The sequence below is a fragment of the Ursus arctos genome, unplaced genomic scaffold (genome assembly GCF_023065955.2).
Source record: "Ursus arctos isolate Adak ecotype North America unplaced genomic scaffold, UrsArc2.0 scaffold_2, whole genome shotgun sequence".
NCBI lineage: Eukaryota > Metazoa > Chordata > Mammalia > Carnivora > Ursidae > Ursus > Ursus arctos.
Genome location: NW_026622874.1, coordinates 70958698 through 70983873, shown reverse-complemented (window position 1 = coordinate 70983873; position 25176 = coordinate 70958698).

Below are 25176 nucleotides of genomic sequence, written 5' to 3'. Positions count from 1 at the left end.
CCTTGGTAACATTTCACTTGAGACACTTCTTATAGATGATGGTGTCTTGTTCAGAGATTCTTTTCATCTTATTCTAATTCTCAACAGGAATATAAATTGTTTATCATGATTTCTTTTGTTATGGCTTTTAGTGATGTTACTACTATTAACAACCATGCATTCAATAATTACTATGTGCCAGGAACTGGACTGGCAATTGGAGTACATTATGGATAAGGTTCACAATAACCTTAAGAGGTAGGTGGTATCATTGTCATCTCTTTGCAGAAGAGGAATCTGAGATGCAGAAAGGTTAAGTAACATGCTCAAACTCAGCCCTAAACTTAATCCTGCACATCTTCTATTGGAGGAACTCCTTCCCTTCCATTATGACTGTAGTCAGGGTTCTCCAGAGACACAGAACCAACAGGAGATATATAGAAATAGATGTAGATACAGCTATAGATATAGGGGAGGAGAGGAAAAGAAAGAGAGAGAGATTCATTGATTTAATATGAAGAATTGGCTCATGTGATTATGGAGGCTGAAAAATCCTTTGATCTGCCATCTGCAAGCTGGAGATCCAGGGAAGACTAATTCAGTCTGAAGTTCTGAGAACCAGAGGAGCCAATGGTATAAATCCCAGCCTGAGGGCCAGAAAAGATGAGATGACACTTCCCAGCTCAATCAGTGACTTGGGGGGCGGGACACTGACACCAAATTCTTCCTTTCTCTGCCTTTTGTCTTATTTAGACCCTGGATGGAGCTTGAGGCTCACCCAGCTTGAGGAGGGTTATCTAATTTACTAAATCCACTGATACCAATGCTAATCTCATCTGGAAACAACCTCACAGACACATCCAGAAATCAGAGTTCATCTGGGCATCCCACGGACAATCAAGTTGACACATAAAATTAACCAACACAATGACTTATTTTCTAATTCTCAAATCATAAATTAATGAAACTGTGTTTGAACATTGAAAAACATAAATATTTCACTTTCCCCATTGAATGTATACTTGATCATAGCAGAAGTACATGCTATCTTATGGGATGTGTTTTTGTTCAATATCACATCAGTTATTATTCCATGGACCTCTGACACAAGCCCATAATCACTTTTAACAGCTGCATTATACTCCATCACGTTCTGTACTCAACATAATAAGCCACTCCCTAAGATTGGGCAATTATAATAATTCATAGGAATAAGATTGGGTCAAAGGAATAATTATCTGCATGGTTGATCATAGTTATGGGTGCTCTGGTTTTTAAATGAGTTCCACCAAATTGCAGTACAATCAGTAAAGAATTCAGGAGCCATTTCACGGCAATTTTGCTAGTATGGGAAAAGGTAATAATCCTACTTTCATGTCAATATGGCATTACTTAGTAGGTAGAAATTAGTATCTCACACTGGCTTTAATTTGCATTTTCATACAGCTATCAAAGACAGGTGTTCACCATGAGTTTGAGTCTATGTATGATTTCCTTTGTGTGAATTTTCAGTTAGCTCCTTAGTAATCACTCTCAGGCTTTTATGATTTCCCCATGAAGACACTCCTATCATAAGGGCAAAATTAATATTTGTCAACCTACACATTGATAATTTGGATCAACAGAGAAACTCAATCTGAATTGATCAAATTAGAAACTATATATTTTTTTTCCTTATTGCAAGGTAGGGCACTATTTTGAGGGGATGCAAGAGATATACTTAAAGTTCTATTACTCCTTCGACTTGATTCTCTGTATACCACGGGAACCAGTTATTCAACCAAATCAGGTGCCTGGGAAAACCTATCACACTCCCTGGCTGAGTCATCCTGCCAGCCTGATTCATGACCAGGAGTTGCTTCCCTACACATGCTCCCTTAACCAAAAGCTGGAATGTCTTAAGCATGAAGTATTTTCTGTTCTCAAGGATCTGTCCTCCAATCCACCCAGAAAATCTTCTGGTTGACCTGTAGATTCTGATAGCTTTTAGTCTGCAATGGGCACAGTAAAAGATACTGCATTTTTGAGGATTTTATTAAAAAATAAATTTTAACCTATAATAGGCCCAAAAAAAGCCCAATTAAAATGATAAAAACTCAACATAATGCATGCATGGGGTTGTGCATGTGTGTGCATGTGCATATGTGAATTTACACATGTGTGCATGTTTTCCCCCACCTTTGGATTCTGCTGCTACTGCATCAAGTTCCATCAAAAATTATTTAGCACTACAGCTGCTAAGATGGATGGTATAATCTCTGGGTTTTCTGACCTTGATCAACATGAAGAAAATTTCAGCTGAACTGTGCAAAAGTTCTGGGACAACATAAATCACATTTGGACAGGACATGCTTTCTATCTAAAGCATCGTAAAGTCACCCAATCACATATCAAGAATTGGGATAATAAAACACACCAACTGAAGAGGAAAAAAATTAATTAACACTCACTCCACTCATCACGAAAGAAGCCGATGGCCATTTTTTTTTTTTTTTGAGAAGAGATGACAGAACTATTCTAGACAAGTAGCTCTGCACTTAATTAGGTGTTTCCTAAATGCATTTTAATTCAGAGTTTAAAGAAGTATTACTAAAAGTTATACAAAAATAGACTTGCTTCTTTTAAGTAAAATAAATGACAAATGAAATTAATGGTATTAAAATGTAAGCAATTCAGCCCCAATTAATACATAATGCAAAGAGATGAGAGATATCTTTTTTTTTAAGAGATGACAAATATCTTATAGATAAATCACACTTTTAAAATTGAGGTATCAAAAGCATTATAACCCTATCTGAGGCTGAAGTAAGGTAAGTTATCACCACAAGTAATCAAATAGAGTAGGTTTCCCAAGGGCCTAGGAAAGTGAGGTTATATGTGTCTGGTACAAGGCTTTTACGCGTTAAACTGTGTTTAAGCCATACACCACCTATAAAAATACCTGCTCCTTGATGGATTGCAAATCCGTAACATAACAAGAGAAACAGGAGTACTCGAAAGTAAAGACCAAACAGAGAATGCAACAGAAGCATCAAGTGTCTGTCTTCTCTTCATCTTTGAGCTTAAATACAAAGCATTTGGGGTTTGCTGCCAGATTCCAGGCCAGGAACCACCTATTTTTGGCACACACACTATAATCCCCCTCCCCCTCACCGTTGTCAGACGTCACTAATCAATCACACACTCCTGTAGAACCCAGGGCTCAGACTCCTCATCAACACAGCATTCTGTACAGACACTATCAATCAATCTGAGCTGGCACCAGAGATTAAATCTGTTTCCAATTACTGGCCTACACTTTTAGGCATGCTTTCCAACCCTCTCTATGCACCTTCCACCAGACTGATAAGTACCTGCAGGATATACAAAACTCTAGACTTACAACTGGCGACCTGGTATCTAGCTTCAGTTTTGTTACTTGTGTTGCTATGTACTTAACTGGTCCTAGACCAGTTTTACTTAACTTCTCTGATCCCACCAGAGATCTAAGAAATGGACTCCAGAGTGAAAGAAGAAGAGGACAAAAGCAAATGTAAGAATGTAATAATGCAGCTTGCATGTACTGGAGGCATATCCTCTGCCTAGCCAGGATGCTAAGTACCCTAAGTAAATTAGCTCAATGAGTCCCACAGTAACCCCAGAAAGTATTTACTCTTATTCTGTCCATTTTACATGAGAACATGAGCATCTGAGAGGTTAAATAACCAGGAAGTGGCCAAGCTGGGGTTCAAACCCAGGCCTTTTGAGAATCCTGAGCTAAAACTCTTAACCAGTCTGTTATACCCATGATTCTTTAGACTAGCTTTCCAAAGCCAACTTCAAGGCTGATGGGTGTATCAGACAAATGGCCTGATCTACCTCAGTAGCTTTTTCACTGCACTTTATGTGTTACATCTTTGTCCATCGTACTCCTGAGTGTGCCCAGCACCCCTCATCATCTGTCATTTGGGTTTCCGGCCCATCAGAGGCTAATTTAACTCCATACCACATCCATTTTAGAAGCTCTTCCAGTTTTTATGTGCCTCCTTCCAACCCTCGGCCCACCACCGCCTTCGAATTTCCCTAAAATCAATGAGAGAGGAAAGTATGACTAACATCTCATTTTCAAAGTTCAGTAAAAGAGAAAGCATCAGCTAACCTGCAGACAAAATATAAAAGGCAGGTGCAGAGACCCATCCTGGAGTAAGAAGCTCTTGTCTATAAAAATAACCTTCAGTCATGCAGAGAAGTGAAGCACTGACTGGAACCACGAACATTTTGATCATTCCAAAAAGCAGACCCACTGAGGACCTCAAGATAATACCTATGGAGGAGTGATTAAGAGGAAATTAAATGCAGAGATCCACCACAGAACGTCAATTAGCATTGGCCCAAGTTATTTCTATTCCTTCGAGGGCTTTGTTACAATAATTCTCAAAAACAGAGCAACCATTTACTTGTGTGCCAGGCACTGAGCATGGTGAGCAGTCAAAGACCATTTATTGTTTTCTCCTGTGAGGTATCCTTGGCAGAAGTAGCGTTGTCAGTGGTTAAGAATCAAAGGCAGATCGGGGCACCTGGGTGGCTCAGTCAGTTAAGCATCTGCCTTTAGCTCAGATCATGATCTCAGGGTCCTGGGATCAAGTCCTGCATTGGGCTCCCTACACAGTGGAGAGCCTGCTTGCTTCTCCCTCTCCTTCTGCTGCTCGCCCTGCTTTCTCTCCCTCTCTCTCTCTCTATCTCTCTCAAAAAAAAAAAAAAAAAAAAAATCAAAAGCAGACCACCTGGTGTCGGAAATCCACCCTACACTTACTACCTGGGTGACCTCAGGCATGATAGTTAAGTCCTCCTTCCTTCAGTTTTCTCATCTGCAAAATGGAGATAAATATTGTACATATCTTAAAGGACCTTCATAAAGATTCAATAATAGAATGCACATGAGGGTGCCTGGGTGGCTTAGCTGGTTAAGCGTCCAACTCTTGATCTCAGCTCATCAGGTCTTGATCTCAGGGTCGTGAGTTCAAGTCCTGTATTGGGCTCCACACTTGGTATGGAGTCTACTTAAAAAAAATAACAGAATGTACATAAAGTGCTAAAAACAGTGTCTAGTATACAGTAAGTGCTCAATGCAAGCTAGGTCAATTACTATTTCTCTTCTGGAAAAACAATCAGTCAAGGTTTCCTTTAGAAACTCAACTGTACTCCATTTAAGTTGTTCAGTTAGGGTCCAACCTACTTCTGGCTGTGGATGAAGGCAGACAGACAGGCTAAGTACTGCTTTCCATAACTGACACAGATTAAGCCAATAAACATCATCCCCAGCATTTGTACTGAAACCACTGGAAAAGAAGCTCTCTCTTTCTGCAGGTAGAATATAAGCCTATAGCTAGTGGTCCCCATCAGGAATTTAAAAACAAGGAACCAGCTATACCAGAAAACAACTCAATTTTGCTGTTATTTGACCCAACAGTTGTCTTTTTTTTTTTTTTTAATCTTTAAGCTGACCCAAATTGGCTTTCTATTGTACAGGTTAAGATGTCCCACTACAGCCCACTAGAACAATCCATGGCATACATTATCTAACCCATTTTACAGATGGTCTGACTGTGGATGAGAAAGCTAATGTGGCATTCCCAAGATCTTGCAACTAGTAACTAAGGGCAGAACCAAGATTCAAACCCAGATCTGATTCCCAAACTACTCTACCACATTACACTATCTTTAGAAATAAATTATGTAGAAGTGAAAAAAAAATGCCAAAGATTTCTTGGCAGTAACCAATTTTGGGGGAGGGGAAATCCTCTCCAGAGTTGACTTCCATCCCCTATCTGAGGTTCTGGACACATAATTCCAGACCCTGGGATTTATCATCTCTACTCTTGGCTAATCCCCAAGCCCAAGTAGAAATGATGTTGAGTCTGGCTGTCAGTGTGCTACACGCACATCTCTCGGTCAGAGTGCCTGCCTTCCCAGCAGAGAGAAGGATGAGATGGGGTCTATTGTGGTATGCACACCAAGTTTCATGACTATCTCTAAAGAACAGAGGCAAATCTATAAATGTGGGTTGCTTTGCCGATGCCAGATGTCCAGATATGGTGGCAGCAAGAATACGCTGCTGCCCCAAACACAGCCCAAGCACAGGCTGGGTAGTGGCTATGAACTCACGTGGAATGACAGCCTTGCCTGATAGGAATGATGGTTAATAATCTGGAGAAGACTCATGGTCTTCAGGAATTTGCATGCAACGAAAAACACAATACCCATAGAAAAGGCAAGCAACCCAGACACCAGCTTTGCTGGTGTTAGATGACCCGCCCTACTCTTTGGCCCTACTCTTTGCTCTGTGAGCAAGTGGACACCATAGGCAATGGAACTGTCTTTATGCATCTGATTATTTCACACCATTAGATCACATTCCATATAAAGTTGATTTCATTCTATGACACTGGACGAAGTGCTCCTCTGCTTGCAAGGCTTGGGGTGGCTTCGCTCTTGCCCGCTTCCCAGCCTCATCTCAAGCCACATACCTCTGTTCAGTTCCTGAGTCATGCCACACTTCTTCCTCCACACTTCCACCTCTGTACGCAACCCAGGAGTCTCTACTCCTATCCATGACTTGAGTTGTGACTCAAATATCATTTCTCAGGGATGCTTTAATTTTCATTTCCACAGCTTTGGGGAATCTTGGAGCATCTACCCATTTAATGCATAAACACAATCAGCCTTAAACAAAGGACATTTGAAGCAGAAAAGAAATCCAATACCCAGACAAATCCTGAGTCTCACCAAATGGTGCTCACTGCAGTCTTTGCCCTTGTCTGCCTTGAGTATCTCATTTCAGTCTTTAATGAGAAACTCATCCATGAATGCTTCCCATTCCAGGGAGAGGCCCTCAGAGTCAGGAGCATGCCTTCCCCTCTGTCTTTGTTCTGCCTGTCAGAGCCCAGAGGACTAATCCACACCCATCCACACAGCAAGAGAGCAGTACTCATAGAAAACCAACCCTGGTGACTGCTTTGTGCTCATTTTCAACCTCACTGGCATCTAAGCCTCTGAAATCCAGGAAATTAATTTATTGTCCATGTTGATCAACTCCACTCCTCATAGCAGCCAGCTGTACACAGAGACTTAAGCTGAGCAGCCTCTGACATGTCCGTGGATGGAGCTGTCCATGACCCAGGGTCAGGGTCACCAAACCATGTGGATAGGTCTGGTGAACTCTCTCCAAACCCAGACCTTCCTCTCAGTCTCCTGTGTGCCTCTAGCTCAGACTCCTGGCCTCTTGTCTGTATTTTGGCCTGGACTCCTGATTACATCCTTGCCCCCAACTAGTCCCCCCTGTAGACAAGCAGGTTTGAAACTTCCCAAATGCAAACCCAAAGCTCTCCCGTGATTGCAAATCCACTGTCTGAAAACAGATTCTTAAATCCCAGTTATTTGCAATCTATATATACAATTTCTTGACATCCATCTGATTTTCAATAAATCAACTCAGTTTTGTTCTTAATGAACATGTTAAAATTATAGAAGACAATCCTAACTAGAATTTTTTAAAAGAAAATTGTATATTGAAGTAAACGGAAAGAGCAGAATCCTTTGTCAGATACAGAATGTGAGCCTAATTCAAAAGTAAAACAATGTTACTAAATTATAGCTGATGTTAGAATTGCCTGTCAAGTGTTCTGGATCTCTTGGTTAGAAGGGTAGATTAGCAAATGTTGGAGACGTGGGGCTTATTAAAAATAAAACAAAACAAAACAAAACACCAACCAAATTAAGTCTCCTTGATGCAATCCCCAGGTCTGAAAAATAACTGACAAGACAATAACTTCAACACTTCTTTGCTAAGTGATTTGATGCCATGTCCACGAGCCACCTGCAGGTACCTCATTTATCATATGAAATCTGAGCCCCACACTTGGCAATACTGGCCCACAGGAAAACACGGTCCTCCACCATCACACATCTTTAAAAAGAGGACATCTGGCTGGGAACCAGCACCATTATTTCTGAGTCCTGGCTGGCCTCACCTTGTTCTTGGCAAAGCCTTCCCCTTCGTTCATCCCTGCACTCAACCATGGCCCGGCCTCTGGCTCCATCGCTGGGCTCTGTCTTCTCTCCCTCTTTCCTCAGGACTTCCTCTTTGGTGAGTTAGTCACACAAAATTTCAAGTACCTCTTTGGTTCCATACACCTCTGGCCTCCTCTAGCAAGGACCTGCCCTCCCTCATTCTCTCCTTCCACTGGGAGGGGAGATTGATACAACACCCTGATCCAGCAGCAAGGCAAACAATACCCTCCATAATCCACCCACTCACTGCTCTGGTCTCCCCTCTGGCCACTCTCAGACATGCACACTGGGCCCGGGCCCACCTGAAACATGCCACATGCTTTCACACCTCTGTCTTTGCCCACACTGTTCCCTCTGCCAGGTGGGCCTTCGACAGACACCACCCCTGAAAATACTCACATAAGAGCTCTTCCTAATCCACTGAGACTTAGCTTGCAAGTCTCAAGCCTTCAAGTCTCTTGAATCTTTTCTGCATATGTGTTTTACTTGACTTACATAGTGTTTTAAAAATCAGTAGTTTTCCATTAAAATCCATATTTCCAGATTGGCTTAGAAATTGGCAACACTGAACATATATTCCCCATGGCAACAGGTAGCTCTATCAGAGCCCCTGCATATGGGTCCACTGCTCTTGAGTTCATTACTGTCCCTATGGCTTCATGTTAGCCCACAATCACCCGTCACTATCATAGGATTCCTGCCTGGACCCGGCAAATGGGTGAGTATATTTCTTGACTTAGGCCAAGCATCTCTTCTTCTGTAAAATATTCCCCAAGCCTTCTAGGTCCCCTGGTGGTCTGTTTCCATGAGCCACGATAACACTTTCTGGGGGACTTATCTTTTTTTGAAGAAATTTAATTATAAATAACATGTGATACTTGTAGGTGTGGACATTAGCAAAAACAAAAATAAAAGTAGATGCAGTTGACTGTGTTCTTATTTTGTGCCAGGCATTGTGTGGGTGTGGGTGTGTGTGTGCGTGTGCACACACTGTTTTATGGCATTATCAACTCCTCAAATCAACTTTTCAAGCGAACTTTATTATCTCCAATTCACAGACAGGCAGATGGAGACTGATACAAGGTAAGAGAACTTCTCAAGGTCACAGAGCTGCTAAGTAGGAGAACTGGGATTAAACTCCAGGACTTTCAGGCTCCAAGCCCTATGGTTTTCACTACTACACTATGTTCACTCCTGTGTTGTGAGCACAGAAATTATAATCCTTGCGTATACCCTGGTGGAAGGACAAAAGCTAGAACTGAACCAGATCTATTGGAAACAGAGGCCAGGACTGCACTTCTGGGGCTGATTTGTCTTGTCCCCAAGACCAGAAGAAGTCCTGGCATCCCCACCACCAGATGCCAGCGGCTCATCAGAGGCTCAGGAATGACAAGACTGTGGTAAGTCTCTGTGGTGAGTCTCTACTAGAGCTAGAACGTGAGGGCTGAACGTTGCCCCAAATTGAAAAACAGATTATTTTGTTGGCAATGGATGAAGATACCAGTCTGGGCAGAAATTCATCTGCAGGAAAGGGCAAGTCTCCTACAAATTTAATTCTCATGTTTGTGTGTGTAAGGCTAGATTCTAGCATTAGTGCTAAGAGCCTAGTTTGTGCATTAAGGATCTCTGAGTTCAAATCCTGGCCTATGATGCCACTAGATCTCAGGCCAGTCACTCAACCTCTTCCTTTCTTCTGTGTAAAGGGGATCATGGTGGTGCCTCCGACACAGGGTTCTGGAAGTATAGGAGGCACTTAAGAGTCCCGATCCAGAGTAGATCTCATAAAAGGGAAAAGTCAGAATGCTCAGGGTTAACCGAGGCAGACAGCATCTACTACAGACCCCGATCGCAGCTCCAACTGGATCCAATCTGAAAGTCGCCCTAACTTTGAAAACAGCTCAAACTCCTTCCATACAATTTCATAGCAGATCTGAAACCGTTTAGCTGCACCAGGCCAGGCGATAAGTGAGAAGAGGAAGGGCTGTCTGTGTTTATAGCCTTTGACAAATGGGCTCTCATCTCCTCCTGACAGATTCTCCCCCCAGCTGATCCATCCGCCTCTTCTGCCATCACCTGAATTGTGGTCTTCATAATAGTACTGGAATTCAGATGGATTTTACACCACAAATAAAAATGAATTTAAATGCCTCAGCTCCCCACCAGCAACACGGGTACTGTAAATGTCAAATGCATGCGGTTTTGCAAGGCCGTACAGCCGCTCCGAGTGATGGGCTACCTCGCATCACCTTTGCTAAATCTGCATTAGCTCCACGGCATTCACCTGTGGGAGGAAACAATCTGAGCTCTGCTTCCCACTTAAGGGTGAAAAATGCCTCCAGCCCTTGAGACCTCCCTGTGACAGCCTCTGGATGATTCTAAGAAATGGCCAGGAAGCCATCCACATACAGGTGCACTCACAGGGGCTCTGCGATTTGGTGGGCTTGGAAGCAAAAGGGAAACATGAAACAGAAGCACACTCCAATAAAAGCCACGGATTTCTCCATACACAACCAGGCAAGGAGCTCCTTGCCAATGTCTGCCAATGGAAAACAGACATTTAGAATATAGAAACGTAGAAGAAAACTATTCTCTCATTCAGTCAGCAGTCTCAGACAGAACCAGACAGTGTGCAGACCAGAAGAGCAATGTTACTGCTCTTCCATAGGATGAGGGCTCTCTCCAACTCCTGTAATTCACCGCTTATCTTCCATCATTATATCTGGTCTGGGATTCAGTCAATGCCAAAATGATTCATCTCAAGGTAAATGCCCCTACCAAATGGGATGAGGCATGAAATTGGAGGGGGCAGCAGGGAGAGACCCTATTAGACTCTAGAGCAAACTTGATATCTTGTTTTCTAAAATCTTTCTCTCCAGAAGGTACTCAACCAAATACAGAGACACAAATGTAAGCACACAAATATATCCATATACAGAGAATATACAGAAGAGAGGTAGACAGGAAGGAAGGAAAAGCAAAAGGGAAATGAAAAAGGAAAATAAAAAACAGGTTTCCTGGGGATGCATCTAGTCCCACAGACACCATGTTAAGCTTTCCTAACTAAAGGAAACTGAGCTTTCAAGAAATCACTGCCAGTTTGCCTTCAGAGCGCTCAGCGTTTCATAAAAACCCACACGGGCCAAGGGCTGCATCTTCAGAGGCAGGCTGACTTATTATTTTGGCACCTCTGTCATCTCTCGTCACTTCAATTCTACTTTATCAAATTACTGATTTTGCCAGAAGCATTCGGATTAAGTGGAGAGGGGCACACACACACACACGCAAGAGCAAGTGTCATCACTTCAATGGTGAAATTTCATAATTATACGTCAGGGTGACAGAAGTACCAGAGTGCATTCGAGAGCCTGGATGAAGATCACTCCAGATGCCACGGCCACCGTCTCCCTGCGTGCCCTCCTGCCTCATCACTGCACGCAGGGGCAGGGCTGGCACTCTTCCGTGGAGGGTGGGGCCACTGCCCTCTGGGATGACTGGGGTTGACTTTTCCATTAGGAGACAGGACCCCAATGTACAGAGCTACCCCCCGCACCTCACCCTCACCCCCAACCCCATTAGGAAACCCAGAGAAGCTACGGCCCAAATGTAAGAATCACACAAAAATAAATCAAAAAGAATTCCAAGAGGAAGAAAAGTTCTCCCGTTGGACAGAAGGAAGAGCAAGTCCTTAGAGAAGAAGACTGTCAAAACGGAGGTAGGCATTACACTTGAGGCATTGCTACGAGTCATCACCAATGTGCAGTCAAAGGGGTTTGGTTAATTCATGTGTCCTCAGTCATGAGCACTCATGTTTAGAAAACACCAGGTGAACCTGTTTAGAGACGAAGCTTTTTTTGAAGTGCCTGACTCAAGCCCACAGGCTATGACAAAGCCCAGAAATGCGTATGTGTGTGTGCATGTGTGTGCACACGCATGTGTGTTACTCTTTTTTGAAAATAGTTGAAGCCATGTACGGATATGACTTTTCGTACCAGTAAGCATCACGAGACATCCACAGACTTGGGGGATCCTTATCACCATGATGTATGACCCAGTGGCAGTCTGGGTCAGCAGAATGGAGCCATGTCGCTAGCTTTCATTGCCCAGAGATTATCCTGGTTGCTCATTTATCTTTCGGGTGATGGAACTGATACTATTTTAACAGTATCAGGCCTCCTGGTGTCTTTCAAACACTACTGGCAAAGAAGGCACCAAAAAAAAAAAAAAAATACTGGACAGAAACAGAAACATGCTCGTGAATTTCACAAAAGTCCAAGGGAAGTGAAAGCAACCCGACTTAGGAAGCAGGGCAGGTGACACGCCTTCACTGTGATGTGGGCAGAGAGGCTGGGGCAGATCACCTACAGCAAAACTGGTAGGAACGGATGAAAAAAGACAGTAGACATATGTTCAGCCTAAATTCCATTTGTCCACCTGCAAGTATGCCAACATGCAAATACACAGTGGACGCAAATCAAAATGCCCTTGCCTGCAAATGAGAGCAACCCAGAACCGGAACGGACCTGAGGATCACGAGGAGCCAATCTCAGCTACTGCGCATCATTATTCTGTTCAACGGGAGGAGATTAACACTCCTTAAAATAATGCATGACAATTGCCTTTTATTTAAAAGCAAATTTTGTTTTGAGGAGCCCTCAACCACCTTATTAATCAACAGATGACTGAGCTATCACAAAATCAGGGCTGAAAACCTCTGCTTGAAATAATAACTGCGTTTGACAATAATGGTACAGCTGCAGAGAGAAACATCTTTCAAAATTGTGGAACGATGTCAAAAGCAGCCAAGAGATATGTACCCTCAATTCACTTATTTGAACTCTTTGGATCCAAGGCGTTAAAGGTAAAATTTGATCTGCTTGGATGCACTTTACCAGGGAAACTTCTGTGAACTCTTGTCAATAGGGACAGACCATGGAGAACAATTGTCTAACAGCTATTTTTCCTGAGGGGATCCACACCAAGTGTAACAGGAAGATAAAGAGGGGGCGGGGGGACTCTGAAAATGCAGGAAATGACTTCCCCTCCCTACCCCCCAAAACATCTCACATAAATAGATTTATGCCATAGAAAGTCACTGCTCACATAACTGCATCATGATGGAAACCGAGGCAGGCTCTCTCAAAGTGTGTAGATTAAATATGAGGGCTCACCTTGGAAAGCCCAATATTTTATATTCTATCATATACGTAATATTTATAGAATAAACACTAATGATGTTCAACAACAAGATGAAATGAGTTACGGATAAATGAGCTATTTTCCTAAAGACAAGCATATGACTAAAATAAAAATCGGCACCAATTTTTATAATACTTAATTATGCTATGCACTCTTCACTGAAGCCATCAGAGGTAACACAGACCAGCATTTTAAAGTATGACTGTCTTTAAGCATCTAATATCAGTACATGAATCACCATTGCAAGCCATCATCCAGCCTTAAACACTTGGGTTTAAATCACAGAGTTCTTGTTTTTGTTTTTTGGGGGTTTTTTTTTGAAATAAAAAAATGAAAAATACTGACTTACCTTTCTGTCCTCTATTTCCACACAGGTATTGCAGTCTGCTTTGATATCCTGAGAGGAAGAGAAAAGAAAGAGAAAGAACAGGAGTCAGACTTATGGTCAGGGAACATTCAGCAGTGTCGTTGAAATGCCCTTTAAAATAATAAAAAACTCACACTCCTAACGGTTGTTTCTCGAGCCATTGCTCTTTATAGCCCTTTTAAGAAGTATATGCCCTGGTGTTTGCATTAGAGACATATGGATGTCATAACTAAGCTTTATTACATGCAGATGTGGGGTGAAGGCAAAAACTATGGATCAGAGGCCACAACAAAGAGAAGCCGATGGCTCATAAAATAATATGTCCCCCCAACACCTTTATTCACATCAGCAGAAACTGCCCTTACTCGGACTTAATATCTCTCTCTCTCATTCCAGATTTAGGATAGTCAAATCTACCTCCTTTCAACACAAAACCATCACCATCTTTTTTTTTTTAATCTTTCTTTCCATCCACGTATCCATCCATCCGTCATCCACTGCTCATCCATTTATCCATCATCTGTCCATCCATTCATCCATGGGTCTACCCATTCATCCATATTTACTGCACTTTTACTTTTTTATGCATTTTTTCATCTTACTCTGGAATGTAAAGGTAAGAAAAACATGGTTTCTACCCTCAAGGAATTCACCAGTTAGACACAGTGGTTGACACACACACAAGCACCGTAGTATTCATTTACTCATGCATTTAGAAGGTAGGCATTCAGCACGTATTGCTTGCCAGGGCTTGCTCTAGGAAAAGAAGACTCAGTAACATACAAAACACATGGAAAGTTCTGCCCTGGTGAGGCTTACATTTCGCTAGAAGAAACAGACAACAAAAAACATCAATAAATGGTATACTTTAATTTTATAAGAGGATTCCTACTACGAAGACAGATAAAGCAGGGAGAAGGGAATGGAAATGGTGAGCATGGGGGAATAAAATCTTAAATTTAAAGAGACGTGGCAATTGAGCAAAGGCCTGAAAGAAGTTAGGAGATGAGCCATGTTGCCATCTGGGGAAAGAGCCTCTCAGGGAAGGGAAGAGCAAGAGCAAAGTATTGGACACAGTTAAGCTAAAGGAAGGAAGCAGCAAGACTCAGTGGCAGGAGGGAAGTAAATTGAGAAAATACTGGAAGATGAGATCAGAGGAGGATATTAGCTCTTATTCTGAGAGCAGTGAGGAACCACCCAGGGTTTTTTTTGGGGGGGGGGGCAGGGTTGAGGTTTTTTTGTTTGCTTGATCTTATGCCAAATATGCACAGCATTTACTAATTTAACCATTTTGACGTGTACGGTTCAGGGGCATGAAGCATGAAGCACATTCACATTGCTGTGCAACCATCTCTATCCTCTACGTCTAGAACCTTCTCACCCTCCCAAACTGAAATGCTGCCCCCAGTAAACACTAACTCCCCATGTCTCCCTTCCCCAGCCCCTGGCAACCACCAATCTACTTCCTGTCTCTGTGAGTTTGACGACTCTAGGGTCCTCATTGTGCTGGTCCGTGAGGGCAGCCATAACAAATACCACAGACCCCGTGGCTTAAATAAATCTATTTTTTCACAATTCCAGAGGCTAGAAGTCCAAAATCAAGGTACTGTCAGGGTGGGTTTCTGGTGAGACCTCTCTTCCAGGCTTGTAGATGGCCACCTTCCCACTGTGCCCTCATGTGGCCTCTTCTCTGCGTGCATGCAGAGAGGTCTCTGGCGTCCCTTCCTCTTATAAGGACACCAGTCCTATCATATCAAACTAGAGCCCTTATGACCTTTTAAATCTCCATTACCTTCCTAAAGGCCCTATATCTGAAAACAGTGACACTGGGGGTTGGAGCCTCAATATACAAATCTGAGGATAGGGCACAATTCTGTGTATAACACTCATATAAGAGGGATCATACAGCATCTGCTCTTTTGTGTCTGGCTTATTTCATTTAGCATGTCTTCATCCAAGGCTCAGCCATGTAGTTAGTAGTATGTGTCAGATTTCATCACTTTTTAAGGATGAAGAATATTCCATTGTATGTATATATGACACTGTGTCGATCCATTCATCCATGGATAGACATTGGGTTGTTTCCACCTTTTGGCTACTGTGAATAATGAACATGGGTGTACGCATATGTGTTCAAGTCCTTGCTTTTAAGTCTTTTGCATATACGCCCAGAGGGGGAATTGCTGGATCACAAGTTTATTCTATGTTTAATCTTTTTTTAGGAACCGTCATACTGTTTTGCACAACAGCTGTGCCATTTTACATTCCCACCAGCAGTGCATGAGGTTTCTAATTTCTCCATGCCCGGGCCAGCACTTGTCCTCACTCAGAGGTTTTGAAAAGAGAAGAGACATAATCCGCCTTCTGTTTTAACGGGGTAGACAATGGAGAGCCAAGGGCACAAGGGGAGACCAGTTTGGGGGTAGCTGCAGGAAGTCAGATATAAGATGTTGGTGGCTGGGAAGGGTGATGGCAGGAAGGTGGTAAGAAGTGGTCAAAATCTGGATGAAGTGGGGTGCCTGGGTGGCTCAGTCAGTTGAGCATCCGACTCTTGATTTCAGCTCAGGTCATGATCTCAGGGTTGTGGGATTGAGCCCATGTCGGGCTCCATGCTCAGCGGGGAGCCTGCTTCTCCCTCTGTCCCTCCCCCTGCTCTTCCTCTAAAATAAAATAAAATATTTTTTAAAAATCTGCTTGTAGTGAAAGATGTCTTAAAGGATTGGATGTGGAATATGAGGGAGAGATGGAGGCCAAGGACCATGCCACAGTTTTTGGCCTGACCATTCTAGCAATGGAGATGGGGGGGGGGGGGGGCGGTGACTATGGGTGAGGCAGGATGATGTAGGGGTCTGCAAACAATAGTGACTCAGTTTGGGCTAAGTTAAGTCCATAGAAATATTTATTGTCCCACCAAGAAGTAGTTGGGTTTACTCTGCTGATGTGTCATTAGGAGAGGGTTGATTAAGTGGAAGGCCATCATCACGCTGATTTATTAAGCACAACACATTCTAAGTCCGTGTGAATCAAGAGTGTAACAAAAGAAGACAATATCATAAGGTGAAGATTCTGTTTTTTTTTATGTAACAGGCGGTTTTAAAATCAGTAAAATGAAACCGAAACAATGAGCAATGATTGAACCCCTCCCTGGTGCCAGGAACTACGGCAGGTGTTTTTCACACTTGTCTCTAAGCTCCCCCCAACCAAACGAGGTTGGTGTTTTTACTTTTTACCATATAAAAATCGAGGTGAATGATTAGGTGACCCATCCTGGGTCACACAACGATGGAATATAAGTCTACACCTGGAAGTGGCTCCTAACACCAGGCACTTCGCATCCCTTTCAGGTGACTTTATTTTATTTTAGTCGAGGTGGTTGGTCAGTCTGGATAATTCAGGCCACGTGTCTCATTATTTTCCTTTCTATGGGGAAGAGGGACGTGTAAAGCAAAATTATTTAGAGAAGAGGCACAGCTGTGATTCTCCAAGTGCGATCCCCAGATCAGCAGCACCAGCATCACCTGAGAACCTATTTTAAAAAATGCATCTTCTGGGGCCAGACCTGGTGATATGCTCAGAGATCTGTGTGTTAGCAAGCCTCCAGGGGTTCCACTGGGAACCCAAGGCTGAAACACTGCAGGACACTGTCATGGTTAGCAGTTCCTGTGCTAAGCCAGACTCCTGCATCCCAAGTGCGGTGCCATCACATGACGGCTGTGCAGCTAAGGGTATCTTTACCTTTCAAAGTCTCGATTGCCTCATCTGTGACACAGGGGTACAATGAGGTACTGGCTATTCAAAGTGGGGGTCTGTGCCCCAAATGGGGCATCTCAGGCTTCACCCCTTCACTTCACTGAATCAGAATCTGCATTTTAACAAGCATGTAGACCGAATGACTGTGTTCCCCAAAATGCAGAGGTTGCAGCCCCAACCCCCAGTGTGGCTGTATTTGAAAATGGGGCCTCTAAGGAAGTAATTAAGGTTAAATGAGGTCATAAAAGGGGGAAATTTGATCTGATGGGATTAATGTCCTTATAAGAAGAGACAACAAAGAGCTTGTTCCCTCTCTCTCTGCATCCATGCACAGAGGAAAAGCCATGTGAAAACACAGAAAGAAGGTGCTGTCTGAAACCCAGGAAGAGTACTCTGCGGAACCTGACCACACTGGCACCCTGATCTCAGACTTCCAGCTTCCAGAACTATAAGAAAACAAATTTCTGTTGTTTTAAGTCTCTCAGTTGGTAGTATGTTGTTATGGCAGCTCACGCTAAGACAACAAGATTCCCGGATGATCTTCAAGGACTCCTAGGACTTGAGGTCATGGTTTTCTCACCACACCCCTGATTAAATGGCTGAGGTCCCTGGCTGACCTTGAACCCTTACTGAGAACTCTCTTTGAATTCATCCACTAAGACACACAGAGATTAACTGGGTATGGGAATGAAGAAAATCATGAATTATTTGTAAACCCTGGAGATGCCATCTAGAAACAAGGCAAGGAAAAGCAGCTCCTTGTCTGTTTTAGGCTATTCTGACCAGAGGAGATGTGCATTTCCTTTCTTTCCTCCAGTGAAAATATGTTGAGTTTGCAGGGAAGAGTCCATATCCAATTTTGATTTACCCACAAAGAAGTGGCAGGTGTTAATCAACTAACTAACACAAAAAATAAGCCAAAGGCAGGCTTTTTGTTTTTAATCTGCCACCAAGGACCCACACAAGCAACAGAAAAAAGCCATCTGGCAGAATCAGAGCTCTTGCCATTTCCCTAAGATTATTCAATTTATTCTTGTCAGGATTAATTTACTAAACCCATGCTGGATTTTTTATTTAGATGATATTGTTGGTTTGTCATCCGCTGCAGATCTATGCGGGAGGCACCACAGGGGACTGCACTTGCTTCTGAACAATGTTGGACTCAAATTGGAAAAATGTCACTTTGGCGGGAACAAATTATTGTTCGGATCGCTCCACGTAGAGCTGGTGTCTCCGGATGGGCTCCGACCTGACCTTTTCCGAACCAGAAGAGTCGAGTAAGTACTTCAGCCCCGCTTGGAAAACAGCTCAACTACTTAAGTGCTAAGTATGAATTTGGAGCCATGTACTCATCATCAAGCAATCAATTCCCCTACAGAATTCTCCTTTCTGTAGCTGGAAAACTCCAAACAGTGACTCAGTCGCTAGCAATGGATGGGATTCTGCACACGCTATGGAGTCACACTGCCTGGGTTCACAGAACTGGACTCCACACCACACTAATTGTGGGTTGGTGCCTGAGTTTTCCCATCTGTGAAATAATGATAGCCACCTCATTTGTCGTCAGGCGTATCTAATCCATGCAAAGGTCTTAGCATAAGACGAGTCATAGATAAATGTTAGCCATCATTGACGGCATCCTCCAAATGTCTTTGTGAGACCTAGTTCTGATCAGACTATTGAGAACTTAAAAACAGTTCTATTTTTAAAGTTTGCTCTTCCAAGTCTTCTGAGTTCTTCTGGCTTTTAAACATCAAAGCACTTGTGTGTCTGTTCTTTTCAGAAGCTATTCTCCCTCCCAGAGAGACTTCTTTTCTTCTGCATTTTGTGTGTTAGTTGTTTCTGATGATTTTTGTAGGTCAGGGTTATTTATGCCCACGGTGCAGAGAACCATCATCCTGGATCATGTATCAGCATCATTCACAGCTCTGAAGTGCCCAGAAGTTAAAGGTCCCTGTGAACAGGTGGGGACAAATGTCTGCCGGTGAGATTCTGCCCTTAGAGGACTTAGAAGCCAGGAGTCTATAGTGGGTGGAATAGTAATCCTCAAAAGATTATGTCCATGTCCCAACCCCTGGAATCTGTGAATGTAACCTTATTTGGAAAAAGGGTCTTTGCAAATGTAATTAAGGCTCTTGACATAAGATCATCTTGGGTTATCTGTATGGGCCGTAAATCCAATGACAAGTGTCCTTTTAAGAGATAGAGAAGAGATGGCCATGTGAATACAGAGGCAGAGCCTAGAATGATGTGGCCACCAGCCAAAGAGTGCCCAGAGCCACGGGGAGCTGGACAAGGCAAGGGGAGTGTTCACTCCTAGAGAGTCTGGTAGGAGAGTAGCCCTGTTGACATCTTGATTTCAGAATTGTGCCCTCCAGAACGGTGAGAAAATACATTTCTGTTGTATTAAGCCACAAATTTGTGGTAATTTTTTACAGAAACCACAGGAAACTAAGCAAGAGCCTCAAGGAGCTTTCAGTGTGACTCTCTCGTGTTTGATGCTTGCCTACTCATCACGGGGAAAAGAAAGGCATGATCCAGAGACCACGCCATGTAATGCAAGTCCTAGGGGAGAAGAAAAACCCCTTTATATAAGAGATGCCAGGGCAGTTGCATGCTCTTACGTGCATCGGCCCTTGTGTTTTCAGAGGACAACCTCTGGAACCTCTTTTAATGACTTCAGGTATCAGCCCTCAAAGGACAATACAGAGATAAGACCAGGGTGCTTATATTGGACGTGAGAGTAAAGTAAGGTCATTTATCTTTGACGTGGCATTGTTCTCCTGGACTCAGACACTCACCAAGTCCCAGAGAGCATTTCAAAGTTAATAGCTACAGTTTAAAACATCTCTCGAGAGCTGGTGGATGATGTGGGGAAACAAAGGCAAAAGTAAAATTAGATTTTTTTACTACCTACAGACCACTGAAAGTCCTTGAAACAGGCAGAGTGACATTCCTCTAGGAACTCAGCTGTCTTGATGTTAGTACTTTGCTGAGAGCAAAAGGCAATCTTAGCCTGACCCCCAGGATCCTGTAAGTCTACTTTAACAAATAAAAATTCCTTTGGAAACTTCCTTTATCTCTACTCCCTCCAAACAAGATACATGTTGGCAATCATCCCCCAAGCATATGACCCACCAATATACATCTGAAGGATCTCATGACTCAGGTTTTATTAAGACAGCAATAAATAACCTTTTCCTAACAATAGCTAGCCCCCTCAGGGTCCTGGAAACCTTGCTTCCAAAATTCCTTAGAGACTTACACTCTCCCTAACCCTCTCCCAACTTGAAAATATATGATGGGCTGCTCTTCATGAGCCCAGCACAGCTCTTTCTCCCCATGGCTCCTGTCCTTCTGTTTAATAAAATCACCTTTTTCCACAAAAGACGTCTCAAGAAATCTCCAGACCTCACCAACATTCCAAAACTACATCATTTGGCGACCATGAAGGGATACCTCTCATTCTAGAGAGCTTCTGCTTTCTGTTCTCACCTTCACTTAATAAACTATCACTTCACCATTTTGTGTCCAGCAGAGTCATTCTTCCACTCGGAGAGATAAGAACCATGCAGTTCTGCAACAATATGGCTCACCAATATACACATAAAGGTCTCATGACTCAGGTTTTATTAGACAGTAATAAATGACCTTTTCCCAACAGTAGCTAGCCCCCTCAAGGTCCTGGAAACCTTGTTTCCAAATTCCTTAGAGACTTATGTTATCCCTAGCAACCCCCCCCCCCCCCGCCCAACTTAAAAGTATATAATTGGCCACTTCTCATGACTCCAGTGCAGCTCTTTCTGCCCACATGTCCTGTCCCCTTTTTGTATCAACACGGCTTAAGAATTCTTTCTCGGCCCCCAAACCCTAACATCTTTCCTCTATCAGTGGAGACACAGCCAAAGATTCACATGGCAAACCCAAACAGGGTTTATGAATAACTACCCTTCTACTGGGGGAGAAATCCAGGTATTTCGCTTTCTTTTCAAACAAAATAAATGCTATGGCAAGGAAGTTTAGAAAATTATCGAAAAAGTACATTTCGATATCACACTCCAAAAAGAATTCAAAAGTGCATTCTAAATTCTAAATCAACAGTATGTAGGGAGAAAAAAATAAATTTCCCTCTACCGTTTTAAGCTTCTTCGTTGATATCCCCCATAATAAAAGACAGATTAACTAGAAAAAAACAAACAGAAATTCAATGACTTTTATACTTCTTGTGTGCATGGGACATACCAAGAAAAAATGAGTAACTCCCAAGACGGCACCAGCCATCACAAATACCATCTTCGGCTAAAGGCAAAGAAAGAATTTGGGGTGGGGAGTTGGCCCATTATGGTAGATTATCAGGCAGAACACAGTAAACAAGGGTAAGACTATTATGCAGATTAAAGCCAGGGTCTCCTCCATTGATAAGAGTTTCTGGAGACTTAGAGCCATCCTTCTTTCCTGAAGGGAGGTACCCTTACAAATGGAGACTTCTCTTATAAATGTAAATATTTTTCTCACAAAAGGTCAACTTCTCTGTTTTCAGAGATTCTATTGAATCTGCAGACTCTCTAAAGTAATCATCTCCAAATAATCCTCATGCTAAAAAGGCATATTTTCGGGTAGCCTTTGCTCCCCTTCATTTAGAAATAGTTTCCTCTTCAACGATTTTTGTTGTTCTGCAAACAATTACTTATCACTAAAAAAAGCTAGCCATTATGAGTTGAGATTCTAGGACTTAGAACATTTACTACAACCTGGATTCTAATGGGTTCTTTTTTTCTACCTTCACAGAGATTCAAACTTTGAAAATAAATACAAGCTGTAGGACCATTTGGCCCAGTGCTTCCATTTTGCAGATGAGAAAACTGAGGATCAGAGTGTAGGGCACTGGCTTTGTTAACAAATGATATAAGAGGGATTGAAACCCCCATCTGCCTGCTTTGTATTTTATGCTTTCCTCTATACCATATTTTGTCTTTGGATCTGAATATTAAAAACAATATTCTAAATTCAATTGCATTATTTAAGAATAATGATTGTGGGGCGCCTGGGTGGCACAGCGGTTAGGCGTCTGCCTTCGGCTCAGGGTGTGATCCTGGCGTTCTGGGATCGAGCCCCACATCAGGCTCCTCCGTTATGAGCCTGCTTCTTCCTCTCCCACTCCCCCTGCTTGTGTTCCCTCTCTCGCTGGCTGTCTCTATCTCTGTCAAATAAATAAATAAAATCTTAAAAAAAAAAAAAAAAAAAGAATAATGATTGTGCCCCAAAGTTTTTTTTGGGGGAAAAAAAAAAAACGAATAACTGCGTTATCTCATAACTATAGTTGGTACAAATTTGGAATCATGCGTGCCTTCCTGCTCAATTCTTCAGTCTGTTCATTCAGCTCAAAAGACCAAGATTCAAATAAGGTCACTTGAATACATAAAGAATAGCAGAAAACGTTTGCACTGACATATTTTATCCACTTTATAGGTCTCCATTCACACATCTGCTCAGCCCCTGCAATCTCACACAGCGCCAGCAGATGGAAGCAAATAACTTTGCAAAATACTAAAAAGCACGAAGCAATATACTAGAGCATCCCATTCATGGGGTCTGTAAACTTCTTGAAATATTATAATCTATCTGCTCCCTCAAAATTTAAGCCTCAAATGACTGCATGCTTTAATTAATAAGCTGTAATTACATACCAGGAATGTAATAATTTGAGAAAGCATTTTATTAGCATGTGTTTAAGAAGGTTCAGTATGACCGAGATCCCTGTTTCAAGGCACAGGGTACTCCAAAAACAGTTAGTTTCAATCTGAATGTGAAGACTGAGACTGTATTTCAGAGCTGTTTTGCCTGAATTCATAGAAACAGCAAAAAAAAAAAACCAAAACAACAACAACAAAAAAAACGTAAACTAAGATCACAATATAAATCCATTCAACCAAGAGAGTAGAATCTACTTCAGTTGGTTAGCTCAGAATGCAGTGTTTCTGACTTTGGGAGGGTTTGGGAGGAATTTTAAGTGGGGGATGGGTTATAGGATATTTTCTTTGGGAGAGAGGTACCAAGAAAGAGCTGTAAAGCCAGAAAAACCACAAAACAATTCCTAAACTCTGTCTTTACGCAAATAAAGATAGCAGGGCTTTCATCTTAGAATTGTGACTTCTTTCTTTAAAGACTGCACCCTCACCCCCCATGAATTATTTTGTTCTCTCCATCCTATGTTGTTCCCAGCTTAGTTATCAGGGGACAAGAGAGAGTTGGCAGGAACCCTGCAGCCCAGGGCTACTGGCTCAGCACAATTAAATTTGCTACTGAGGAAGGCAGCCCCCTCTCAGGTAGGAGCAATATGTCACCAAGGTAAGCTCAAACCAAGGGTCTGTTTGCAAATAAGAGCTATGCATTGGCATCACAGCAGGGGTTTAATGAGAGTGCTTTTAATTAACTGTAAAAGTAATTACCCATATTAGATGTAAATCGCACTTGTTTTTACATGAGGTGAATAATTTTAGTGCAGCTTTTAAGAATAATACTTCTGGAGGAGCTGTCAGCTGCACGGGATCTTAACAAGTCCATGTGTTTAAAAACAGTATCTGGGAGAAAAACACCAGCCCAGGAAGCCTTGGGTTTGTCACCTGGCTTCTGCCAGCTATGCAGCTTCTCTATTCATTTACAGCAGGCCCCAGCAGCTAAGCATAGCCCCACCACAGCTGCATACTCAGAGAAGCACCCCCACAAAAACTCCCAAACCTTGTCAGGTTTTTGTCCTTCACGTTTTGTTTTGTTGTGTTGTCTTCTTGGCTTTCAGCCTCCTGGATGATCCCCAGGACTTCCAATGATGGGCTCTTGTGAATAATTAAGGGACTCAGCCCAAAAAATAGGAACTGGAGGGAAGATGAAGGAAGAAGCCCAATAGGCCACTGCTGTGCACCTTCCATGACAAAGGTAGATATTGTCCAAAGGACAAAACAGATTCCGATGAGGAAGCTAGTGCAGGAGCAACCAGCCCAGGCTCACAGGGATCCTTCAAAGAGCCAGGTAATTGCATCCAAGAGTTCCAGGGCAGTACCTCTGATGCAGACAGATATCTGCATGACCAGCACCAAAACAAAAAGGCAGGCCTCCAGTGGATTTATAAATAGTAGGAGAAAAGATGGAGGTCAGTGTTGAGAGGGAGCAGAGGTGAACCCCTGTGTTAAGATGCCAGCCTCTGGGCTCTTGAAATTTCCCTGACTTCGGAAAGTGTGAGGTGGGCCCCTGAACCTCCCATTTGAACCACAGAGAAGCATAAACAGCCAGGATAGAGTTTGCAAATACAAAATTACTGGGTAATTATTTATACTTTGATAGGCACCTTCATTAAGGGATTTGAGGATGCAATTATCAAATTGAAGTTTAGTGCACTCCAGTTAAGCAACAGAACTGAACATCAGGAAAGCAGGATGCAGAAAGGCGGGTTTTTGCCCTGCCCATTGAGTGGGCCAGCAGCTTAGCTGTCAATCAGGTCCTTTTTAAAAAGAAGCCAGGCCTTCCATTTGAAGAGCTGGCTAGCATTGTGATTGTTTTCCTGTCTGTAGCCTCCTTTGAGTTTTGGTTGCTGTTGTGTTCTTATTAATGCTTGTTGTCGATCTTTGCCTTAAAACAACCCCAAGAGGGGGCTAGAGCAGGAAATGTACTGGTTTGATATGATACCCTGAAAACTTAATCTGGTTCAAGGTCAAGTGAAAGAGGAGCCAGACCTGGAACTTGTGTCTCTCAGGAGGAGCTTTTACTCCTTACTATAAGGCCGCGTGTGTTTTCCCAGTGTCCCCTACATCTGAGACAATGTAGCTATTTCCCACATTGCC